Here is a 26438-nt window from a genome sequence, read left to right as displayed (position 1 = left end):
TTTTTCTCCTCTTTCTAGATTGTGAGGTAAATTAAAAAAAAATTCTGTACAGAAATGGAATTTAACTTGGTTATTGGTAATTAGGCCAATAGAGACCATGTTTCCTTTGGAAGCCTAAATTATCTACAGGGATTATGAAGATCAAATGAATCCAAGTTTATTTTTAAGATAAATAAATCATTTTAAAAAAATGAAAGCCAGGCATCCATTTTGCATTGTGAGGAGTTCTTGGGGCTCAGAAAATACTCCTCCAAAAATATGGCTCTTTGGCATGCTTTGAATTAAAGGAAATTAAAGGCATCAGAAATAACCCTCAGAACCAAGGTCTCTCCAGTGTTCCCTCCCAAGCCCCACTCTGATCTCTTTTCTTTCCTGAAGCATTGGGAGCTACTCTCACTGGAATTTTATTTTTTGTTTTTTTAGAGACAGGGTCTTTCTCTGTCACCCAGGCTGGAGTGCAGTTGAGCGATCATAGCTCACTGCAGCCTCTCTACCTCCCTGGCTTAAGCAATTCTTCCCACCTCAGCCTCCTGAGAACCTGGGACCACAGGCATGCACTACAATGCCCAACTAATTTTTTTTTTTTTTTTTTTTTTTTTGTAGAGACAGGGTCTCCCTATGTTGGCCAGGGTGGTCTTGAACTCCTGGGCTCAAGCAATCCTCCCGCCTCAGCCTCCCAGAGTGCTGGGATTACAGGTGTGAGCCACTGTACCAGAACCGGAATTTCCTTATCTGACTAGGAAAACCCTTTAAAAGGAAATGCAATTGTCTTAAGACCTCCTCCCTAGGAATCTCATCAAACAACCAGGAAAGATTAACCACTGGAGAAGAGGAGACACTGGGAGTCTCCACTGCACCCAGAAAGACTTTTCATCTATTCTTCTCAAGACAGCTCCAAGAGATTACCTGGGAGGCTTTATCTGCATAATAAGATAACCTTTGATTACAGTGAAGCTCAACCACTCACCTTCCCTCTACCTGTCCTAGAGCTCAGAGGAACTTTGTCCCAGACCACCGTTCTTTGGGCTTATTCATTTCCCCTGTAAGTCATTTATCCCTACACTCCTCATCAACCCTGTCCCTGTGAAGAAGGGTATACAAATAAGTGTCAGGACCTCACTGGATTATTGGGTCATTCTCCTCCTGTGATTCCCCTGTCCCTAAGCATGTTAATTACCTTCTCTATGTCCTTTCCTCCTATTAATCCCCCTCTTGTCATTTATTCATTTTCAGCTAACCTTTAGAGGGTGAAGGGGGAACTTTCCATTTGCCTCTACAGATTCAACATGCTTCTTTGTAAATCTAGAGACCCAGACGGACTGAGAATATCCCACTGTGGCCTTGGCTTGTCCTGGTCTTACAGCTATTCCTTCTCACGTACTCTTCTGATTGACTTCAGCGACTATTTCTCTCCAAGAAAATGCAAATCGCTCATGTGAGGGCAGCTGATCAACAGCACAATTCCACCCTCTTTGGAGAACCATCCTCGACCAACTATTCCTGAAACTAGCTGAAATTTGGACCCACTTCTGCTAAAGCTTTGTGTAAAATCTTCTGTCATGCTTATGTTAGTGGTACTCTGGTTTATTTTCTTCCATATAAACCAAGCTATCTGGTTTATTTTGGGGGAATATCTTGGTATTTAACTTCCTGCTTATTCTTGGTCTGCAGTCTACCCCATGTCATTGTCCCTTGGGTTTTCACTTATACACTTGGCTTTCTGTCCATGATTTAAGTAAACAAATAAAAGTAAACATGGCAGCACAATGCTAATAGGCATGTCTACCTGCTGCGCTCCCAAGCCCAGCCTTTTCACACTAAAGTCATGCTAGGAGCTAGATTTGTTTGTCTTGCTGTATTGTGAAGAAAGTGGCCTTCCTTAGAAGAAGTCAAGAATGAAGTTTCCAGACCTCAGTTGCTACGTGTTTGGGTAGTGTATTTCAGGGGTGAATTAAGAAAAGTGGGGAGACCAGCCTGACCAACATGGTGAAACCCCATCTCTACTAAAAATACAAAAATTAGCCGGGCATGGTGGCGCGCATCTGTAATCCCAGCTACTTAGGAGGCTGAGGCGGGAGAATAGCTTGAACCCAGGAGGCGGAGGTTGCCATAAGCCGAGATGGCGCCACTGCACTCCAGCCTGGGGCGACAGAGTAAGACTCTGTCTCAAAAAAAAAAAAAAAGAAAAGAAAAGAGAAGTAAGTGGGGAATGCGAAGAATGGTTTCCAGGGAGTGCAACCAAGGCACCTAGGTGAAAGAAGTCAATAAAATTATTTTATTTTATTTTATTTTACCATCTTCTGGAGTCTGAGCATGTTTGTGATTAGTTATATATATATATATATATATATATAAAGGCTTTTGTTTGCTTGCTTTTCCTGATAACAGACTATACCTGACTGCCCTTCGAGGTGTTGTAGGCATGATGACAGGGTTACATAAATAACTCATTTCTCTTTTTTGTTGTTCTCATGATAATCAGCACATTTCCTTCTACTGTCCCAAACAAAAAGCTTTTTGAGTCTTCAACCATATACTTGATCCTTTTAAATCACAAATTTACTTTGCTTTACCGCTTTCCTGCTTCGTACTGCAAATGATGGATAATTCAGATACGAATATACAAAGATGAAAAATTATTGCATTTTAGACTTGAAAAGATCCGGGAAACTTAATTAACTCTCTTTTTTCTTTTCTTCTTAATTATTCCAAATTGATTTTAAAAAAATCACATCTTCCTCTATTATTTCCTAGAAGTTTAAATTTTATGTTAAAATTATATCAATATTTATACCCATCACATTTCATAGATTGAAATCATTCAGTTGCAAATAATATAAAATTTTTGTAAAATATTTGCTATGATCTTATCAAAAGAAAGAGTAGTAAAACCATTACAAAACACTTTCCTAGAAGACATAATTTTTCTCCAATTGATTTGTTTAGCAATTTGGATATAATTCTATACAAGCAATTGAAGCTATGCAATGCAGAAAAAATATTATGCATCCACCTTAATATATTTTTTTCTGTGTATTTCAAGAAACTGTGCCTGGGAGCATCAAACCTTAAATTATTCTGTAATTGGCAGGCAGCAAATAGCAATTTCTAGTTCTAAGCAGTGCCAAGCCCAAATAGAAGATTTTTATAATGGCTGTGCCTTAAAAAAGTGTAGCTAGAAGGATTATCTACAAAGTGAGGTATAAACATAACTCAGCCAACACTGGGGAGAGAAAGGAGGAAAAATAATTTGTTATTGTCAAAGTATTTCACTTTGTAAAATAGCTGTGTATCCATCCCTACAACCCTTTAAGTGTTCTGGTCTATTACAAATAATTACTTGGAATGGATGCTTAAGGAAAATTCCAAGCACATTTAAAACAATGGCAGACTAGAAAAGTAATTACCGATTTTAATTTTCCCCATTATGTATAACAGTTGACTGTAAAAATACTGGCGAAACAGACACACTTGTCAATTTCCCTCAGCTTGTAAACATGGGCATATGTCTCTTAACATTATTTTCTTTTCAGTTAGGATTTTAAAAAAATCTTGCCCACAATACGGGCAGATGGTCTTGTGAGAAGCAGGAAATGCTGCCTCCTTTGTGTGCTACCATTTTCACTCCCTTTGAATTGTTTTAAAATAATATTTCTCCTTACTGCATCTTGAACATCTTGGAACATCAGGAGTCAATGTGGAGTAACCATGCTATTTATGTTTTAAAAGACGGTATTTATTTAACATGAATGCACATGGCTTGGACAGAACAGATATGGGCAGTAGAAAAACATGTAATACTTTTATATTAATATTTGTTAAAAATAAAGTTCTTATGCTGATCTGATTTTCTAAATTGTAGGAAGAATAAAAAATGAGACACCAGTAGGCTAGCTCTTCCATTGAATAGAAGATCGATTAGCATCTAGAAATGAAAGGTAGGACTTCTACAAATTATGCTGCATGGAGATTGATAGACTGGGAACCTTCCCCATTGAGGATGGCATCATTTCAGAAAAGCATTCATTTGAACCACTCATAATGTGTTTGTTGATATACTGGGGTACAGTTGAACGATGGAGATGCTAGCTAGAGTACCTTCCACTTATTGAACTGCTGGGGAGAGATTTCTGTTGGTGTATATGTCACATGTCTATTCTCGGTGATTTTTGTTCAATATTATGAGCAAGGACTTGTAAGAGTAAGCAGACTCATGAAATTTTCAGATGAACCAAACTTAGAGGCTTTTTTTTTTTTTTTGAGACGGGGTCTCACTTTGTTGCTCAGGCTGGAGTGCAGTGAGTGACATTATCTCAGTTCACGGCAACCTCTGTCTCCTGGGCGATTCTCCTGGCTCAGCCTCCCAAGTAGCTGGGATTACAAGCCTGTGCCACCACGCCCAGCTAATGTTGCTATTTTTAGTAGAGACGGGGCTTCACCATGTTGGCCAGGCTGGTCTTGAACTCCTGGCCTCTAGTGATCTTCCCGCCTCAGCTTCCCAAAGTGCTGGGATTTACAAGCGTGAGCGACTTCGCCCGGCCCAGATTTAGAGGTTTTTATACAGCTTTCAGAGTGAGATTAATATGCTTTAAATAGATTAGAATAATAAAAACAACACCACATAATACAATAGGATTAAGTGAAAAAAATTGCTGGTTTAAATTCAAGGTATAGAATAGAGATTTATAACTGGACATCATTTCATGTAAAAATCATTAGAAAACTTTACACAAAAATGCCGTGTGTGCCAACAGTAAAATAAATAAAGTTACATGAAAAGTTAATCTACCATCAGCAAGTTTTGAAGCATCTGGTTGTCCAAAGTAAAGTGAGATAGGTATTGTCCTACTGTATTTACAGCCCTTTGTGAACTGAACTGCTCTATATACTTCTGGTTGCCATAAGAAAGGCATTGATAAATATGACAAAATTCAGGGGAAGGTAGGGTTCCAGGAGAACTGCTGTTGGAAGCGGGGATTTTTTTTTTTTGAGATGGAGTCTCGCTTTGTCGCCCAGGCTGGAGTGCAGTGGCCTGATCTCAGCTCACTGCAAGCTCCGCCTCCTGGGTTCATGCCATTCTCCTGCCTCAGCCTCCCGAGTAGCTGGGACTACAGGCACCCGCCACCACACCCAGGTAAGTTTTTTTATTTTTAGTAGAAACGGGGTTTCACCGTGTTAGCCAGGATGGTCTCGATCTCCTGACCTCGTGATCCGCCCACCTCGGCCTCCCAAAGTGCTGGGATTACGGGCGTGAGCCACTGCGCCTGGCCAGTAAGACATAGTGGTCTTGATAGTAGTCTTCACATACTTGAAGGCTGGGAAATAAGAAGTATATGCTTTCTGTATTTTTTCCTACACAGGACAGTAGTAGGATTATTAGATCTAAATTTTAGGGTGACAATTGTGACTCTAAGGAAATATGAAGCCTCTAAAATATTGAGCAGTGCTATTCACTGCTGCACGAGATACTGAGATACCAAAATAGGATTCTAGAGTAGTTGACTGGAATATCATGGACAGGCTTCCTACGAAGATTAAAAAATCAGGTGGGATGATCTCAATTTATGTTTAAGTTTTTACAATTCCTCCTCTTAGGTAAACTGTTTTAAAAGTTATCAGAAAACATTTATCCATTTTGTTTGTTTTTGATTTGCTGTAGGATGAAAGGCTTACTTCTACAACGAACATAACTATTTCAATGTTTTTTAAGTTACCAATGTCACTAGGAAATTGATCAGCATTGGCAGCTACTGACATGTTGCTGATTCAGTTAGCCTAGGAAACAGGTGGGTTAAGAGATCAGATTTCCGTATGGGGCAAGTGCATCAATTACTGCTGCCATTCTTGTATTGGATCTTGAACCTCTAGCACCACTTTTCTAGACCTGATGTGAGCCCTGCCAAACACTAAGGACATAAAGAACCTCAGAAACAGCAGTGAGGTCTTGCATCAGGTTGAAGAGAAAAACTGATGCCACATAAAATAAACGTGTCTTAAAAGCCAGTAAGTCATAATGAGGTACTAACCTGGACAGCCAACATTCAGTAAAGTCAGTTATTAGGTTCTTAGGTAGACATGGCCACATGATCAAAGAACGTACACACTTTAAATATGTCGGTATAGCTGGCTCTGACTGTAAATATGTGCAATAATCCAGCGTAATCATTTAAATCCTAAAACTGTATTCACCCAGGAAAGAGTGACGGTTTTAAAAGCAGTAACAACTGAGCAAGAAATGGTACTGCCTTTAAATGTCCCTTGTTTATGGGGACATTCAATCACAGCTTATCATTTTAGAGTAATTACTGAATCTTAATGTGTCACATTTGGACTCATTAAAAACATAACTAATTACATTTTAATTCTGTAACCAAAATAGAAGCAAACCTGGCAATTGAGTGAGTAAGAACTCTGGAAGAGAATCGACGTGTTTGTGTACCCACTGTCATTCACAGAGTGATTTGTTTATAAAGACACAGAGCTGTTTTCTGTCTGCAAAGCTCTCCAGGGAGAAGCAGTGAGGTCACTTGGCGATGACAACTTTTTTTGTGAGTGCTCTCTAGAAGTTGGTATGTGTGTTACCAATATTATTTTAGGGCTGGCAGGAGAGGAAGGAGACCTATTTCCAGAAAAGCTACTGGGAATCCTAGTGTGAGGCAGATTCTATAATGTCGAGCCTTTACTAAGGGTGTGAACTATCCCCACCCTCGGCTGCCATTTTGTTTACCTTGTAAATTCTACACACGCAATTCCTAGCTTATAATTAAGTCATGGCCCCAGATGCCTTCCAGGGTCTCTCTCTCTTCCACCCCTGAGATGCCTCATCCTAATGTCTTCCTCAAATTCTCCTTCCAGTCTCCGGGGCACAGTGCTTCTTTGGGAAACCCTTTTGCTTCAGTCCCTCGTGTTGGAGCTACTCTCAGCGCCAGGCTGTGGCCACATCAGAGCACATCAGAAAGTACGTGTATAGTTTCTTGCCAGAATATTGTTGGGATAATTCCGGCTATTAATACCTCCAAACCAACTCCAGCAAGGATAAATTACTCTTTGACAACAGAAATGTAAGCTAGCTTATGAGTTTCTCTTTTTATACTAGTTGCTTCAAATATTATGATTGAAACTATTGTTCGGACTTACAGTTAAATAGTATGGTGATCTGTTTGATGGGGTTTTCTAAAAGATTTTCTTGGACCGGGTATGATGGCTTATGCCTTGTGATTCCAGCACTTTGGGTGCCCGAGGTGGGAGGATCGCTTGAGCCCAGGAATTCTAGACCAAACATCCCGGGCAACAGGGAGATCCTGTCTCTACATAAAACTTAAAAAATTAGCCAGGTGTGATGGCGCTTGTCTGTGGTCCCAGCTACTCAGGAGGCTGAGGTGGGAGAATCCCTTGAGCCCAGAAGGTTAAGGCTGCAGAGAGTTGTGTTCACGCCCCTGCACTCAAAGCCAGGGCATCAGAGTTAGACTGTGTCTCAAAAATAAATAAATAAATAAATAATTAAAAAAGAAATAATGAAAGAATCTCTTTTATGTGTAGAAACTCATGCTCAGTGAAGTTGGGTTTGAAGATCGTATTGATCATATTGTATCTACCATTGCTCTGTAAGTTTTACTCTGCTTTTTATATTTTCCTCCTGTGGCAATAAAGTCGGACCACTACCTATATTGGTAAGTTAGGGTGTAAAATTGCTTCTATAGCCATTTTTTTTTTTTTTTTTTAAAGAGACAGGCTCTTGCTATGGTATCCAGACTGGAGTGCAGTGGCTCTTCACAGGTGGAACCCACTGCCGATCAGAATGGAAATTTTGACCTGCTCCGTTTCTCACTTGGCTTGGTTCACCCCTCCTTAGGCAACCTGATGATTCCCGCTCCCAGGAAGTCACCATATTGATGCCAAACTTAGTGCGACTACCCTATCAGCACAGTGCACTACCACGCAGAACTCCTGGGCTCAAAGCAATGCTCCTGCCTCAGTGTCCAAAGTAGCTGTGACCCCAGGCACCCGCCACCATGCTTGGCTCTAAAGTAATTTTAAAGTCACAGATTTTCTTTGTTTTGAAACAATTGCATGGAAAAGCAAAATTTATAGCTTTAAAGGACACTAATGGCAACTCAGGTTAAACTGAACAACTCTCAGACCCAAGTGGGGAAAAAAGGAAACTTTTTGTATGGGGGATTTATTTACCTTTCTTTACAAATCTGCTGGGGTGTGTGTGAGAGAGAGAGAGAGAGAAAGAGAGACTGGAAATGGACACTTGCCTTTTCTTTTGATCAGAATATAATGATACTTAGCTCCTTTTGTCATTCTTGACAATGCATTTAAATGCCTCCTTTTTATGTGTTGAGTTTCCCTGCTAGAACTACAGGCTTGTGACCATAAAATTCTACATGAGGCCAGGCGTGGTGGCTCATGCCTGTAATCCCAGCACTTTGGGAGGCAGAGATGGGTGGGTCACGAGGTCAGGAATTCGAGACCAGCTTGGCCAACATGGTGAAACCCCATCTCTACTAAAAATACAAAAATTAGCCAGGTGTGGTGGCAGGTGCCTGTAATCCCAGCTACTCAGGAGGCTGAGGCAGAAGAATCGCTTCAACCCGGGAGGCAGAGGTTGCAGTGAGGTGAGATTGTGCCACTGCACTCCAGCCTGGGCCACAGAGCGAGACTCTGTCTCAAAAAAAATAAAATAAAAAAAAAAAATCCTGCATGAATAGTCACTAATGGGGTCAGGCAGATTTCCTGATTTTTCTTCTTACCTCATAGATTTAAAATGTATGGCTTTTTAATTAAATGTGAGTAAAATACTATCAGCTTCCCTCTTCCCTATTTTTTAGGTTTCTGGTACATATTTAATTATATGATTATAGTTGATGCGAACATCTTTTTATCAACTGTCAAAATTGTATGTTTTATGTGATGGAGAGTGAGTCATCGTACATACATCTAGCCAATAAACTTATCAAAGATAAGTGAACCCTTGAGCTAGGGAAATGGGCACAGGAAATGATGAAATCTAATATTGAAAAATATTAAAATCTAATATTGAAAGCTGTGAATAAAAGTTGAGATTCATAGGCATTTATCTTGGCTCCAGAAGGACTCTGTGATGAGTAGCCTTAAGCCTCCAGTTGGGCTAGGTGTGGGATCAGTCAAGATCTCACGCCTGAGAGTCAACACTCTCATGTCTCTTTTTAACAGGAAAACCAGAAAAATACAATAGCCTCAGGTCATTAGTGTTTGGTGAAAGTGAATACAGCCCTGGAATCTGAGCAGATTCACATGAGACCTACTTTTTCAAAGGAGTATGTGTACTTTATAAATTGTACCAGTTTAGTTACTTAAAAAAAATCCTGCTTTACTTAATTTATGTGGTTTGCCTTTTGTTACCCAGATATCATAAAGGTATTATCTTCATATTCCTGTAATATATTTAAAGTTTTGTTTTGTAATATATTTAAATTTTCTTTTCACTGACATCCAATATCTCTCTGAATTTTTTGTTTCAGGAGGGAAAGCTATTTTACTTTTTCAAATATTGAAATTCAATTAATGCAACATCATTTATTTTCCTTTTTTCATTAATTCTTCGTGTTTCCTCTATAATATTCCAAGTTCTTTTATGTATGGGTCAGTTCTAGTCTCTTTATCATAATCCATCCAATTGGTCCTAGTATTGTGTGCTTTAAATACTGTAGCTTAGTGTATAGTAGGTCTTAGTATTTAATGGGAAAATATTTTCCTCCATTTCTTTCCCTTTTTATATGCATATTTTTACGAGTGCTGAGAGTTGACCCTAATTTTAGAAAAGGACTTCTATTGCAGGAAGAAAAAAATGATTAGACCAGCTCACAGTTCTTATCTCTAAGCAGTGAATGGTGTTGTGGAAATAAAATGAATTTCGAGTCAGACGTGGGGTCAAAATCTAGCTGCCAATTTAAAGCTATAAGATGAATAAAAATAGTTACTCCTGCTGAAAGTCATTTCCCCCACCTGAGAAATAGGAACAATATCCTAACTTTTGAGGACTACCCCTGAGAATTAACCATGGTTAAGATAGAAGGCACCTAGCATAGTAGGCATTTGTTCATTGGTAGCTACTATTATCATCGTCATCATCATTAAGATTATATAGTATGATCTAAAGAGCAATTTGAGTCTCCAATTCAAAATGCTTCTTATTATATGATTATTCCTGAAATAATCTCTAAGTCCTGAAAAAAATCTAGGAAGTCATTAATATCTCAAAGGGGTTTCGAAAATGAGAGAAAGATTGCTTTTTGGTATCATCCAGGGAATTGTGAGTGACACGCAGGAGTTGTTGCTTTCATTCAGTGGACTCAGACAGGATCTGAAACATGGGGGTGGAGTCTGCTCCAGGAACTATGACTCAGGCAGGAGAGAGAGTGCCCATGCCGCATGGAGAGAGAATAAGAATGTGGGTTACCTGCAGGAAAGGGCACCAAGAGACAGAACTAAGGTACCAGAATGTATAGTCTGAGGGTTCAGATGAGCAGTATCCTTAGTAGACATGCACCCTGCAGCTGTGCCTCATTGATACGATTTGTGTCCCATACGTATATTGGTCACTAACTGGGATCTGAGTGCCTATTGCCCAGTATTGGGCAAACCATGGGCAACCACTGTATTTTGGAATGTGTTATGATGGTTGAATGTATTTAGGTGGGAAGCTGGGAAAGGCAATTTAAAGATCTTTGTGAGAAAACATGAAGGATATGGAAATTTGTTGGGCAAACTTAACAACAAATAAATTCTAAAAGTAGCTGATCACAAGATTCACAAACTGACCAATCTGATTCTGTCCTCTCACTTTTCCCACAACCCAGCCAAGACTGACTGGCCTATCATGTGCTCCTCCTCTTAAGTCAAGCAGTGAAGGATCCAAAAATAAAGTCCCAGAGCACCATCAGGTAGAAGGGAATCGTGGTGGTGGTGGTGGTGGTGGTGGTGGTGAGGGGGTGAGGGTCTCTTGACCACCAGAGAAAATACTGGTAGAGACTGGGGCTGACCTTGCTCCATAATTGGATGTCTCCTGTCCTGCAGCAATGGGGTGCAACATTACTGATGGCTGCCAGAGCTTGTTCTAACTCATTCACTTTTCTTTATTTTGTATCAAGGGAACACAGAAACCTGCAGAACTTTATTTATGAGTCCAAGGGCACAGAGAGACGGTAACAGGATGTCACCATTGTGCTTTCTATTTTGAGCACTGTGTCCCTAAAATTGGTGTTTGAGTGTCAAGCATGCTTAATTTAATAGACTCATGCTGCTTATCAAGGTGAGTGGGGATGCAGCATTGTTTTTAGTTGTTTATTCTCTTTCAAGGAGATAGAGTTGAAGAAAGAGGAGAAAAAGGAGAAACACATTTATTATACCCTCAAAATGAGGGAGGGGAGGGATAAATGAATACATGTAGTCATTTCATAGTTGAATGAAGCAAAACCGACTCCAGAAGACCCTCTCAACGGCACCCTTTATCATTCTGTGTTGAACTGTTTATTCTCTTTTACATTCATATTCCAGGTTGCTAGATACAAAAATACTCTCCTTTCTAATATATTTCCTCTTTTATAACCAGTTTTTTTCTGTCTTCAGATTAAGTCATACTGAAGTGACCACTTCTAGCAATATTCACTCACTCTTGATAATAGGTCAAGATCCACTGGATCAAAATAAGTGAGTGCAAAAAAAAAATATTGCTGTGTACAGTATACACAACCCTGGCAAAGAGATTAGATCTGTGTACTCAGATCAGTGATCTAAAATCATGTGTCTTTTAATTTTATTTTGCTTTCCCAAAAAAGACTTGCTTTTAATGTAAGGTGCTAATATAGAGGTTCTCATGTTTAGCTTAGTGCAATTATTTTTAAAAACCAACATATATATTTTAAAGAGTACAAGATAGGTGTAGTTATTTTATTTGTTTGCTTTTTTTTCTTATCATCCAAACAGGCACACTTTTAGTTGAGCTTTTACATGAAAGCATGTTCAAGTTAAACATGAGAGTTTTATGAAATGAGGACTGAATATAAGAGTTTATAGCAAGCATTATGTTGCATCTCTTAAAATAGCTTGACATTCTGCAGGCTACAATGCATACATTATTTCCAGATAAACATATTTGCACTGAGGAAGAAAATAATGAAGTGGAGAGAGTAAACATATAGTTGTTTTTAAGCACTTTTGAATAAAGGCAGTATAGTTAATTTTTTTGCTATCATGTAAATGAAAGATAATATTGTTCCAAGATAAAGCTCACCTTTCAATCCTAAATTACATGACCAGAATTAAAGGGGCAGAGCATTAAAAAATTTACTAGATATTTGTAATAGTTCAAAAAGTGACTAAAATATATAAGAACATAATTTAATCTATAACCTTGAATCATACTTTAAAATTCATTCTCTCAGCCCTACTTTAACATAATCTTGTAAACAATTTCAGTTATAAAATTTCAATTCACAACTGACCAAAAAGGTGGCATAAAATTCAATTTTGAGTTGATGCAAATAAATACAGTATATTAAATTCAGCTTCAGTAATTTTTAAAGAAAGATTTACTCGGCTGGGCGCAGTGGCTCACGCCTGTAATCCCAGCACTTCGGGAGGCTGAGGCGGGCAGATCATGAGGTCAAGAGATCAAGACCATTCTGGCCAACATGGTGAAACCCCGTCTCTACTAAAAATGCAAAAATTAGCCAGGTGTGGTGACGTGTGCCTGTAATTCCAGCTACTCTGGAGGCTGAGGCAGGAGAGTCGCTTGACCCCTGGAGGCACAGATTGCAGTGAGCCGAGATCGCACCACTGCACTGCAGCCTGGCGACAGAATGAGACTCCACCTCAAAAAAAAAAAAAAAAAAAAGAAAGAAAGATTTACTCAAACCTTTTAAATTAAAAAAAAAAAACAAAACTTTGCATTAGATTACTTTTCAATGTAATTTCTAAACTGTATGACCAAAGGACGTATCTAAAACTCTACAAAAGTTAACTTTAAAATTCATTAATTAAATTAGTTATTCAAAAAGTCTCTGTACTCATCTTGTAAATTTAAACGTAGCACAAGAGGGAACTAAGAGTTGGCAAATAAACTGTAATAGACTGGATAAGTTAAAAATCTGTATGTATTTTTATCAGTCAAGTATTTGGGAAAAGGGTACTACACATATTGTGAATAGGATGTAAAACAAGCTTTTCATTTTTGGATCTCTGTATATGAGTTATCTACAAGAACCTGTTATATTCATTTAAAGACTCTGAGACTTATATCCCTGTCATTTTGTGGTTATGTAGGGTTACTTTGATCCAAGTTCAAGATTTCAGTGCTGGTGATCATGTTTGTAATTTCCTCAGATCTCTTAGGTAAAACACCTTGAAGTATAGGCTCTCAGATTCTTTCTAGTTTTTGTTTGTCTATTTTGATTTCTATTTCTATTTGATCTGGTTTGGCTGTGTCCCCACCCACATCTCATCTTGAATTCCCATATGTTGTGGGAGGGACTTGGTGGGCAGTAATTCAATCATGGGGGCAGGTCTTTCCCATGCTGTTCTCATGATAGTGAATAAGTCTAATGAGATTTGATGGTTTTAAAAGGAGGAGTTCCCCTGCACAAGTTCTCTCTCTTTGCCTGCTGCCATCCAAGTAAGACTTGACTTGCTCTTCCTTGCCTTCTGCCATGACTGTGAGGCTTCCCAAGCCATGTGGAACTGTAAGTCCAATTAAACCTCTTTCTTTTTTTAAATTACCCAGTCTTGGGTATATCTTTATCAGCAGTGTGAAAAAGGACTAATACTCTAACTGTAGTATGAACAGGTAACATGAGATCTACTCTCTCAAATTTTTAAGTGTACAGTATTGTTAACCATAAGCACTACGTTGTATATCCATCTTACATGACTAAAACTTTATACCCATTGAATAGCAAGTCCCCGTATTCCCCTCTTGCCAGCCCCTGGCAACCAGCATTCTACTCTTTGCTTCTATGAGTTTGATTATTGTTGATACCTCACATAAATGGAATCATGCAGTATTTGCCTTCTGTGGTTGACTTATTTCACTTAGCATAATGTTCTCAAGATTCATCTATATTGTCACTTATGGCAGGACTCCTTTTTCTTTTTCTTTCTTTTTGTTTTTTGAGATAGAGTCTCACTCTGTTGCCCAGGCTGGAGTGCAATGGTGCGATCTTGGCTCACTGCAACCTCTGCCTCCTGGATTCAATCGATTCTCCCGCCTCAGCCTCTCCAGTAGGTGGGATTACAGGCACCCACCACCATGCCTGGTTAATTTTGTATTTTAGTAGAGACAGGGTTTTACCATGTTGGTCAGGCTGGTCCCGAACACCTGACCTCAAGTGATCTGCCTGCCTTGGCCTCCCAAAGTGTTGGGATTACAGGTGTGAGCCACCACGCCCAGCCAGGACTTCCTTTTTCTTAAGGCTGAATGATATTCTGTTATATATATATATATATATATATATATATATATATATATATATATATCTCTATCTCACATTTTCTGTATCCATTCATATATACATATATACCATATTTTCTGTATCCATTCATCTTTTGATAGACATTTAGGTTATTTCCACATCTTGGCTACTGTGAATATTGCTGCAGTGAACATGGGGTCCATATATCTCTTTAAGATTCTAATTTTAATTTTGGGGGAGTAAATGGCCAGAAGTGGACTTATTAAATCATATGGCAACTCTACTTTTAATTTTTTTGAGAACATTCTATACAGTTTTCCATATATATATATATATATATATATATATATATATATATATATACAGCTGCACCATTTTTTATTTTCACCAACAATGTACAAGGGTTCCAATTTCTCCACAGCCTTAATAACACCAAATAACTTTTTTTTTTTAAAACAATAGCCATCCAGCCTGGGAGACAGAGCAAGACTCTGTCTCAAAACAAACAAACAAACAAACAAACAAACAAACAAACAAACAAACCCCCTCAAATAAAAGCCAATAGCCACCCTAAGAGGTGTGAGATATCTCATTATGGTTTTCATTCTCATTTCCCTATGATTAGTGATGTTGAACAATCTTTTTATGTATCTATTGCCCAGTTGTATATCTTCTTTGGATAAATGTCTATTCAAATTTTTTACTCATTTAAAAATCAGTTTGTTTGCTTTTTTACTCTTAAGTTGGAGGAGTTCCTTATATATTTTGGAAATTAATGCCTTATCAGATATGTGGTTTGCAAATATTTTGTCTCATCCTACAGGTTGCCTTTTCACTGTATTGATTGTTCCTTTGCTGTACAGAAGTTTTTTAGTTTGACATAGTATACCTCTTGCTCTGTTTTTGCTTTTGTTGTTTGTGCTTTTGGTGTCATATCCAAGAAATCATTGCAAAGACCAATGTCATGAAGATTTTCCCCTACGTTTTCTTCTAAGGATTTACAGTTTCAGGTCTTACGTTTAAGTCTTTAATTAATTTTGAGTTGATTTTTATGTATGGTGTACAGTAAGGGTTTAATTTTGTTCTTTTTGTATGTGGATATACAATGCCCCAACACTATTTATTGAAGAAATCATCCTCTCCCCATTGTCTGTTCTTGGCATCTCTATTGAAGGTCAGTTGGTCATATATGCACAGGTTTATTCCTGGGCTCTCTTTCCACTGGTCTATAAAGCTGTCTTTATGACAGTACCTTAGTGTTTTAATTACTGAAGCTTCAGAATATATTTTGAAATCAAGAAGTGTGATGCCTCCAGCTTTGTTCTTTTTCTCAAGATTGTTTTAGCAATTTGGGATCCTTTGTGTTTCCATATGAGTTTTGGAATTGTTTTTTCTATTTCTGTAAAAAATGCTGTGGCGGGCACAGTGGCTCATGCCTGTAAGTTTCGCAGTTTGGAAGGCCAAGGTGGGTGGATCACTTGAGCCCAGGAGTTTGAGATCAGCCTGGGCAATATAGTGAGACCTCATCTCTACAAACAATAAAAAAATTAGCTGGGCCTGGTAGCATGCACCTGTAGTTCCAGTTACTTGTGAGGCTGAGGCAGGAGGATCGCCTGAGCACGGGAGGCGGAGGTTGCAGTGAGCTGAGATCGCACCACTGCACTCCAGCCTGGGTGATAGAATGAGACCCTGTCTCAAAAATAAAATAAAATAAAATAAAGAAAAAAGAATGTTATTGGAATTTTGATAGGGATTGCATTGAAACTCTAAATTCCTTTGGGTAGTATGGACATTTTAATGATATTAAGTTTTCCTGTTGTAAACGTGGGACGTATTTCCACTTATTTTCATCTTGAATTTTTTTCATCAATGTTTCATAGTTTTCAGCATACGAGGCTTTCACCTTCTTAAGTTTATTCCTAGGCATTCTGGCAATGTAGTGCAACACATTAATTGATTTATTTATGTTGAAACATCCTTCTTCCTAAGGATAAATTCCACCTGGTTGTGGTGTATGATCTTTTTGATACGCTGTTGAATTTGGTTTGCTAGTATTTTGTTAAGGAATTTTGCATCTATGTTCAGCAGGGATATTGGCCTGTAGTATTCTTTTCTTGTAATATTCTTGTCTGGCTTTGGTGTCAGGGCAATGCTGGCCTTATAAAATGAGTTTGAAAGTATCCCCTTTTCTTTAATTTTTTGGAAGATCTTGACAAGGATTAGCATAAGTTCTTTAAATTTTTGGTGGAATTCAGCATTGAAGCCATCAGGTTGTAATGTCTCCTCTTCCATTTTTTATTTTATTTATTTGAGTTTTTTTCTCTTTTTTTTTTTTTAGTTTGTCAATTTTGTTTATCTTTTTAGGAAATATTTCTTCAAGTTTTTCTATTTTTTTTTTTACTCTGTTTATTTCTGCTCTAATCTACATTATTTCTTCCTTCTGCTAACTTTGGGCTAAGTTTGTTTTCCTTTTTCTAGTTTCTTGAGGTATGTTAGGTTGTTGATTTGCGTTCTTCTTTTCTTATGCAGCTGTTTATTACTATACATTTCTCTTTCAAAATTGCTTTTGCTGTATTGCATTCATTTTGGTATGTTGTGTTTTCATTTTTATTTGTCGTGAGACATTTTCTAATTTCCCTTTTGATTTATTTATTTGACCTATTCATTGTTCAAGAGTATTTCATTTAATTTTCATACATTTGTAAATGTTTCAGTTTTCTTTCTGTTATTTATTTTTGATTTCATTCCATTGTGATCAGAAAAGATACCTGGTATGATTTTAATCTTAGGTTTATTGAAACTTGTTTTGTGACGTAACATGAGATCTATCCTGGAGAATGTTCTGTGTGTGTTTGAGAAGGATGTGAATTCTGTCACTGTTGGGCGGGATGTTCTGCGTATGTCCGTTAGGTCCACTTGGTTTATAGTTTCTTATTGATTTGTCTGTCTGGATGTCTATCTGCTATTTAGTGGGATATGCAAGTCTTCTAATATTGTATTTCTTTCTTCAGTTCCATCAGTGTTTGCTTCATATATTTAGAGGTACTGATGCTGGGTGCATATATAATTGTTACATCTTGGTGAATTAGCCTTCCTTCTGCTGATATTATTATTATATAATGTCCTTCTTTGTCTCTTATGACAGTTTTTGACTTAAAATCTATTCTAAGTATAGCCACTCCTGCTCTCTTTTGGTTGCCATTTGCATAGATTATCATTTGTTCATCCCATCACATTCAGCCTATGTGTGTCTTTAAACTTAAAGTGAGTCTCCTGTAGACAGTATTTAATTGGATCTTTTGTTGTTGTTGTTTTTAAATCCATTCAGTCACTCTGTCTTTTGATTGGGGAGTCTAGTCTATTTTCATTTAAGGTAATTATTGACTTACTATTGCCATTTTGTTAACCTTTTTTAACCTTTTTTGTTTGTTTGTTTGTCTTGTATTTATTTTGTCCCATTTCTCCTTTCCTGTTTTTTTTTTCTTTCTGTTTTTCTTTTGTATGTGCTCTATACAGGGGTTCCCAACTCCCAGGCTATGGACTGGTACCAGTCTGTGGCCTGTTAGGAACCCGGCCATGCAGCAGGAGGTGAGGCGGGCGAGTGAGCATTCCCGCCTGAGCTCCGCCTCCTGTCAGATCAGTGACGGCATTAGATTCTCATGGAAGCTTGAGCCCCATTGTGAACTGTGTGTGCAAGGGATCTAGGTTGTGTGCTCCTTATGAGACTCTAACTAATGCCTGATGATCTGAGGTGGAACAGTTTTGTCCCCAAACCATCCCCCACCAACCCTGGTCCATAGAAAAATTGTCTTCCATAAAACTGTCCCTTGGTGCTAAAAAGGCTGGGGAACACTGCTCTGTATGTATTTTCTTTGTGGTTACAATGGGCTCACCTAAAAGTAGGTACTGAGATTAAAAAATCTGAAATAGGGTGGCTTTACTTTTTGGCAAAATACAGGCATTTTGGATATTTATAAAATTTAATACTTACAGGATGAATTCTAGTATACTATTTGCAAAAACCAGAAGTTAGTAGATAATGGATTAGTCTATCTCTAAATGGCTGGACCTGTATAACACTTTGTATTTTGAAACTGTACCTTTCATATCTTTAAATATTGTTTAAATCACATTATTTCATAATAATGTTATTATTTTGTGATACTGATAGTAAAACCTGAGTTTGTAGGATATTCTTTTCTGAAAGAAGAGGCAGCGTTAGATGGTATCTACACAGCTGTGTTCTTGTTGAAGCATTGGGAGGAGCCCTTCTCCTCACCTCCATGTTACATGCTGTCCCTATAGTGTCCAATTAGTCTTTAAATATTTATGTGAATAATATCTTTTCTATCCCTTTCTAAAATTCTGTGTAGCTGAACTTCAAATGCAGCTCATACTGGTCATCACAATTTGACTGCTCTATCTTGCCTCTATGGACACACATGATCAATAAGAGCAGAACTCAATACATAAACAGATCACATATAAAGATTTAAAGGTTTTTTTTTTTGTTTTTTTGTTTTTTTTGAGATGGAGTTTTGCTCTTGTTGCCCCGGCTGGAGTGCAACGGCGCAGTCTCGGCTCACTGCAACCTCTGCCTCCTGGGTTCAAGCGATTCTCCTGCCTCAGCCTCCTGAGTAGCTGAGATTACAGGTGTGTGCCACCACGCCCAGCTAATTTTGTATTTTTTTAGTAGAGACGGGGTTAATCCATATTGGTCAGGCTGATCTCGAACTCTCGACCTCAGGTGATCTGCCCCCTTCAGCCTCTCAAAGTGCTGGGATTACAGGCGTGAGCCACCGCACCCGGCCGATTTAAAGGTTTTATAAAAAACTCTGTGGAACATTTTATAGAAGACACATTATAAGATGTGGTTTTTAGGACTCTCCCAAAACCCACTACATAGCCAGGTAGAGCAGCTGCAAGTGTGAGAGTAACTGACCGCCTCTTAGAATGTTGCTGACATCAGGAAACACGACCTACATTTATATTAGGCTACCAAAAACATAACTTCCTTTGCACTGACTCTAGCCTATAGATTGTTTTCTGACATTTTTACCCATAGCCAAGAGTCTCCTAATACTTTTCACCAAGACAATTCATCGCTTTAAAGTTTTCTTCTAATGAGAAAAAATAAATAAATAAGCTACTCATGAGTAGCAGTAAAACCTAACACTTCTGATTATGTTACATGCATTTTACACATAATTTCATATAATCCATATTATAACTTTGTGAAGGAGGTACTATTACTTACACTAGCATCTTCTTTCCCATCCTCGCCCTGCTGTTCACCATCCCTCACTTTGAGAAATTGAGGCTTAAAGAGGTTATATAATTTTCCCAAGTGTATTAGGAGTGTCTGTTCTCATGCTGCTAATTACCCGAGACTGGGTAATTTATAAAGAAAAAGAGGTTTAATGGGTTCACAGTTCCACATGGCTGGGGAGGCCTCACAATCATGGTGGAAGGTGAAAGGCACATCTTACATGGTGGCAGGCAAGATAGAATGAGAGCCAAGCAAAAGGGGAAACCTCTTATAAAACCATCAGATCTTGTGAAACTTATTCACTGCCATGAGGACAGTATGGGAAAAACTGCCCCATAATTCAATGATCTCCCACCAGGTCCCTCCCACCACATGTGGGAATTATGGAAGCTACAATTCAAGATGAGATTTGAGTGGGGACACAGCCAAACCATATCACCAAGACTGCATATTTAATTGATAATCGGTAGGTAGTCCTGGGACTCTAACTTACGAGATCCCAGAGTCAAGGTCTTGGCCATTGCACTAATTTCCTTTTAAGGAATTTCCCAATCTAGTCAAATTGGTGGTCTTCTAACTTGTCTGAGAAAAAAGTCACCCAGGGAATATCAGTAGTTATTTCTGAATTGAGAAAGAACTTTTCTGTATTTATTTTAAAATTTCAAAGTTTATTGATCAAGTATAGTTAATCTTATGGCATGAAATTCTGAAGATATTGCATATGTGTCAAGGAACAACTTGGTTTTAGAAATTTATTTTAAGCAAATGAAGATATTGGTCAATTTACTAGCCTATGCCTACCAATTCTTTAAAAAAAATTTTTTGTGAACGCATAGTAGGTGTATATATTTACGGAGTACATCAGTTATCTTGCCAATCCATTTGAAACTAAAAGTGTTTGACTTATTCTACAATATTTAAAATAATATTTATTTCATCTTTACAACTCTTAGGTTAAATCAAACTTTAAAAAGAACCCTATTTAGCTACTAATACTGAAAGTATTTCAATGAATCTAATCAGACCATCAGAATTTTTCTCAATATGGCATAAGTGGCGACTGTCATCTACTCAGGTTGAATATGACAAGGCAGAGGTGTGGCTGGCAGGCTTATGATAGTTTGGGGGAACAGAACATTTTTCATCTTTTTTCTTGAAAAAGTTATCCTTAGACCATTCTAAAAAAATTATCTTTATCATTCTACAACTAAATATAATAAATGCATATTTATCTTTGAAGGAGTTTCTTCTACTCTGTAATATACACAATTGTTTTATTGTCATATTGTAGCAAATATTAAAAATTTGTGGTGATTATGCAGGAGCTGACTTTGGAAGTGAATGTCAATTTATACATGTTTCTCTGGCATTTATTAGTAATTAATTTGATTTTATTCTTTGTAACTAACAATGCAATTATAAATAATTTAAATTAGAGAGGAAATATATTCTGTAGACATCTTCACATCATCAGCACTATGTTTAAATATGTCAATCTGTCTTAAGAGTAAAATAACTCCATTGTATTATCACCTTAATTCAAATGAAGAAGTGTTTAAAAAGACTCTTTGTTTTTTTAATGTAGATTTATCCTGTGCCTTCAGTTCTTCTATTTTCCTTTATAAAATCTTTTTTACTTTCCCGTTTGACATTTATCTTATGTGTTTATAAGATAAACTTTGGTTCAAAGGTTATAGAGACTTCATGAACTATAATCTGTATACCAGTCAATCCAACTTTAATTTTAATTTTAATTTGGAGAGGATGGAATTACATGTAGATCACAGTGATTTAATGTGTTCAACAAGTAAAAAGATGTTGACTTTAATTTTCTTTGAATTTTGACTATTAATAATATCTTTGGTCTACAGATAATATCAGATCTTGAACAAACTCAAGAAAGTGTATGTGAAGGTATTAAAAGCATAAATCAAACATCAGGTAAACTTTGACAGTTTCATAGAATGTATCTTCCCATTTTATTATGGAAGAAAAGGACATTTTCATCATACTTCTATTATAAATTCACAAAATTTTTAAAGTCCTAATCTCTGAAATCTGGTTTTAATGCTGTGTTTCATGAAGCACTGGAGGCTTCATGTAAGTCTCCAAGGTCCATCATGGAGGATGAGGCATGGGGAGAGGCGTGGAGTTGTTGGAACTCCTAATCTCTTTTTCCCTTTGCCCAGACATGCTCCATTTTAATATCTCTTCATACTAGACTTTCAAATAAGACTCCATTTGAAGAAGGTATAATCAGCTCAAATATCATTTACATCTGATTTAAACAAACTCCAAGTAGAGCGTAATTAAATATATTTGTTTTCACAATGTCAGCATCCCTAAATTCTTCTACATACTATTTAACATTTTTTATCACTAAAATAAAATTAGCTCAATCTGAAATCATATCCTTTATGATTTCAACTATAGGACATTCTGGACAAAGTAAAACTATGAAAACAGTAAGAAGATCAGTTGTTGCCAGGAGTTGAGGGGAGGGGAGGATTGAATGGAGGGAATACAGAGAATTGTTTTCAGCAGTGAAACTATTTTGTGTGATGCTCTAATGATAGATGCATTTCATTATACATTTGTTAAAATCCACAGAATGGCCGGGTGTGGTGGCTCACGCCTGTAATCCCAGCACTCTGGGAGGCCGAGGCGGGTGGATCACGAGGGCAGGAGATCGAGACTATCCTGACTAACATGGTGAAACCCCATCTCTACTAAAAATACAAAAAATTAGCCGAGTGGCGGGCGCCTGTAGTCCCAGCTACTCGGGAGGCTGAGGCAAGAGAATGGCATGAACCTGGGAGGCGGAGCTTGCAGTGAGCCAAGATCACGCCACAGCACTCCAACCTGGGCGACAGAGCGAGACTCCGTCTCAAAAAAAAAAAATTAAAAAATAAAAAATCCACAGAATGTACAACAGCAAGAGTAAACCCAGTGTAAACGATGGACTTTGGATGATACTGTGTCAATGTAGGTTCACGAGTATAACAAATATACTACCCTGTGTTGAATGATCATGGGGGAAAGCTGTGTGTGTGTGTGCGCGCATGTGTGTGTTTGTCTGCATTATATGTGTAGGGGGTACTTTGCTGTGAACCTAAAACTGCTCCTTCTTTCCTTCCTTCCCTTCCTTCCTTCCTTCCTTCCATCCTTCCTTCCTACTCTCTCTCTCTCTTCTCTCTTTCTGTCTTTCTGATGGAGTCTTGCTCTGTCGCCCAGGCTGCAGTACCATGGCATGATCTTGGCTCACTGCAACCTCCGCCTCCCAGATTCAAACAATTCTCCTGCCTCAGCCTCCTGAGTAGCCGGGACTACGGGCTCGTGCCTCTAAGCCTGGCTAAATTTTTTTGTATTTTTTGTAGAGACGGGATTTCATCGTGTTAGCCAGGATGGTCTTGATCTCCTGACCTCATGATCCGCCCGCCTAGGCCTCCCAAAGTGCTGGGATTACAGGTGTGTGCCACCACACCTTGCCACATTCTCTTTCTTTGTGACTTGAGAGGTGTGGATGACTCTCCCTCTGTCTACTCTATGTACAGCTTGGCTCTCATACTCTGCACAAGGACAGTCTAAGGTTGGGCTTACGTCTTTCACCTTTCTCCATGCCTCCTTCTCTGTTCCATCTTCCCGGCTTACTTTCAGTCTCTTAACCATCACACTCATTCCCCTTTTCTCTACAGGAGGTGGAGTATCATGGCTGCAGCATCAGATTGCCTCCCGTTCACTCCTTACGAATGGTGTGGTCTTGTGCAGGTTAATTAGCCTCTCTAAGCCTCGGTTTCTTTATTTACAGAGTTGGAAAAGTAATTGTACCTATTTTATAGGTTTTTGTGAAGATTACATAAGGAAATGCAGATAAAGTGCTTAGTGTGGGCTTGCGTGGTGGCTGACACCTGCAATCCCAGCATTTTGGGAAGCCAAGGCAGGCGAATCACCTGAGGTCAGGAGTTCGAGACCAGCCTGACCAACATGGAGAAACCCCGTCTCTACTAAAAATACAAAAATTAGCCGGGCATTGTGGTACATGCCTGTAATCCCAGCTACTCGGGAGGCTGAGGGAAGAGAATCACTTGAACCCAGGAGGCAGAGGTTGGGTGAGCTGAGATCGTGCCATTGCACTCCAGCCTGGGCAACAAGAGTGAAACTCTGTCTCAAAAAAAAAAAAAAAAGAAAAAGAAAAAGAAAAAGAAAAGAAAAGAAAAGAAAAAAGTGCTTAGAGTGGTGCCCAGCATTTGGGAAGCCCTCAGCAAATGCCTGGAGCTGTCCAGCATCATCAGACTGGCTTAGGAGACTGGCACCACATTAGGAATGTGCTGGCAGAGGGGAATGGCCATCTCTGGCAGCATTGCTGAATGCATTAAATTTCCTATGACTGCCATGACAAAATGCCACAAACTGGGTGGCTTTCAACAACAGAAATTTATTTTCTCACAGTTCTGGAGGCTAGAAGTCTGAAATCAAGGTGTTTGCAGACTACGTTTTTTTCTGAAGGCTCTAGGAGGCTACGCATGGTGGCTCATACCTGTAATCCCAGTATTTTGGGAGACCAAGGTAGAAGAATCACTTGAGCCTAGAACTTTGAGACCTGCCTGGGCAACATAGAAAATTCCTACAAAGGAAAATCTCTAGAAAAAAATTTTTTTTTTTTTAATTAGCTGGGCATGGTGGTGCATGCCTGCAATCCTAGCTACTTCGGAGGCTGAGGCAGGAAGATTGCTGGAGCCCTGGCAATTGAGGCTGCAGTGAGCTGTGATTATACCACTGCATTCCAGCCTGGGTGACAGACCGAGATGCCACCTCTATAAAATTTTTAAAAATAAATTTAAACGGAGAGAAGGGTCTAGGGGAAATTCTGCTCCAGGCCTTTCTCTTAGCTTCTGGTGTTGCAGGCAACCCTGGGCATGCTTTGGAAGGAAGACACATCACTTAAACCTCTGCCTCCCTCCCAACGTGGTGTTCTTCTTGAGTCTGGGTCTTCACATGGCATTCTCCTCTCCATGTGTGTCTGTCCCTGTGTCTTTCCTCTTCTCATGAGGATAACAGTAATAATGAATTAGGGCCCACCTAATAATGACTTCATCTTAACCTGAGTACATCTGTAAAGACTCTATGTCAAAAACAGGTCACATTCACAATATATCTTTTGTGGGGACACAATTCAACTGTTAACACTGGGGAAGGGATTATTGCATGGACAGTGGTCTCATCTCCCCTCCCCTTCCCTCCCCTCCCTTCCTTCCTTCCTTTTTGCTCATTATCATTATATTGGACACTTATCAAACTCCTGACCTCATTTTCCATGTTTTGGTTTTTTAGTACTATTTATAATTCTTCAGATGTGGTCTAGCCAATGCTTGCTGGAAACTCCTATAATCTGGACACTTGACTAAGGTGTCATTAAGAGTGTTTTTAAAAAATGTTGTTTGTATGTTGATAGTCACTAACATTGACACCTAATATTGAGCTTGAAATAAATGACAACAAACTGATTTTTGCATCCTCTCTTTACTAACAACTCAAAACCACTTCTCATACCTCTATAGCCTATTTTTGTTGCTGTTTCTGCATAAAGACTTGAGATAATTAATAGAGATGAACATGGTCTAAACTACTCCTAGAACTGGAATGGATGGGCAGCCACAAGAAATGTTATGAGTAGTTTGAGTGGTCTTTAGACTCTGTGGACTGCATCAGTTGGCCTAGACAAAGCACTTCAGGGCACCAATGGCAAGATGGACCTAGTGTAGAATGTGACCCATCACTAGAAAAAAATCTAAGCTTTCATTTGCATGTTACCACATGCCCTATAGATGTAAGTTTCTATCACACAGTGAGCAGTCCTGGAAAAGCCCTCAGTATTTTTATGGAAGACTATAAGGCAACCTGAGCCTTTCAAAAGGAGGGGGAGTGAAGCCTGGGCATTGCACCTCTAGATGCCCCTGGCTTGACTCCTCAGAGGGCTGCCATGTTAGTGTCAGTGATGGATTTCTCCCAATATTGACATATTATAAGCAGGGTTGGGGCACAGTCAACACAAAACCAATTCATACATTTAGAAATGTGAGGGCTGCTCTTAACAAGAAAGATTGGCTGTTTTATATTGTGATTTTTCTTTCTCTAAATGAATTTCTTGATTTATTTTCCTTCTGTCTTCATTTTCCTTTCGATATTTGTAATTTGCATCGACATGCATATTTAAAATGTAACAAGGATTAAATGTGATTATTGTAATGCTTTTTATACTAGAGATATACACTATGGGAAGTCTATAATGGGGATAATTTGTATATGGCTAATATGGGACTTGCCAGAATCATTCTTAACAATTTTCATTAGGGCTCTTACAGGGATTCACAAGTTCTCTTTGATTTGCAAAATGTGTGCTCTAAAATCCCACCACATGTCTCAGCGTTACTCACCATCGAATTCCCCCCCATATTGATATCCTGCCTTTGTGCATAGTAAGTAGTCAACACATGTTTGTTGAACAGATCTGCCTCTTTCCTTGTCTAGTTGGTCCCCTGCTCCTGTTCATGAGGCTTATAAACTTCTGAAATACAAAGGCCTGAGAAAACAATACCCATATTGCATAAACATGGGGATCTTCACAAGGTCAGTAATATGACTATTCTCATTTTAAAGATGAAGAAACTGAAGTGAGAAAAGTCAGGTAACTTCTCAAAGCCCTAAAGCTGATAATA

General features: G+C 38.5%; 1 protein-coding gene across 1 annotated transcript in view; it reads right to left on the bottom strand.

Moving 5' to 3' along the window:
* CNTNAP2 (contactin associated protein 2) overlaps window positions 1–26438 on the bottom strand; it is a 2297635-nt gene that overhangs the window by 476367 nt on the left and 1794830 nt on the right. The window lies entirely within an intron of this gene.

The sequence above is a fragment of the Pan paniscus genome, chromosome 6 (genome assembly GCF_029289425.2).
Source record: "Pan paniscus chromosome 6, NHGRI_mPanPan1-v2.0_pri, whole genome shotgun sequence".
NCBI classification, from domain to species: domain Eukaryota; kingdom Metazoa; phylum Chordata; class Mammalia; order Primates; family Hominidae; genus Pan; species Pan paniscus.
Note: the sequence above shows the minus strand (reverse complement) of the source record. Positions and strands in the feature narration are given on the sequence as shown.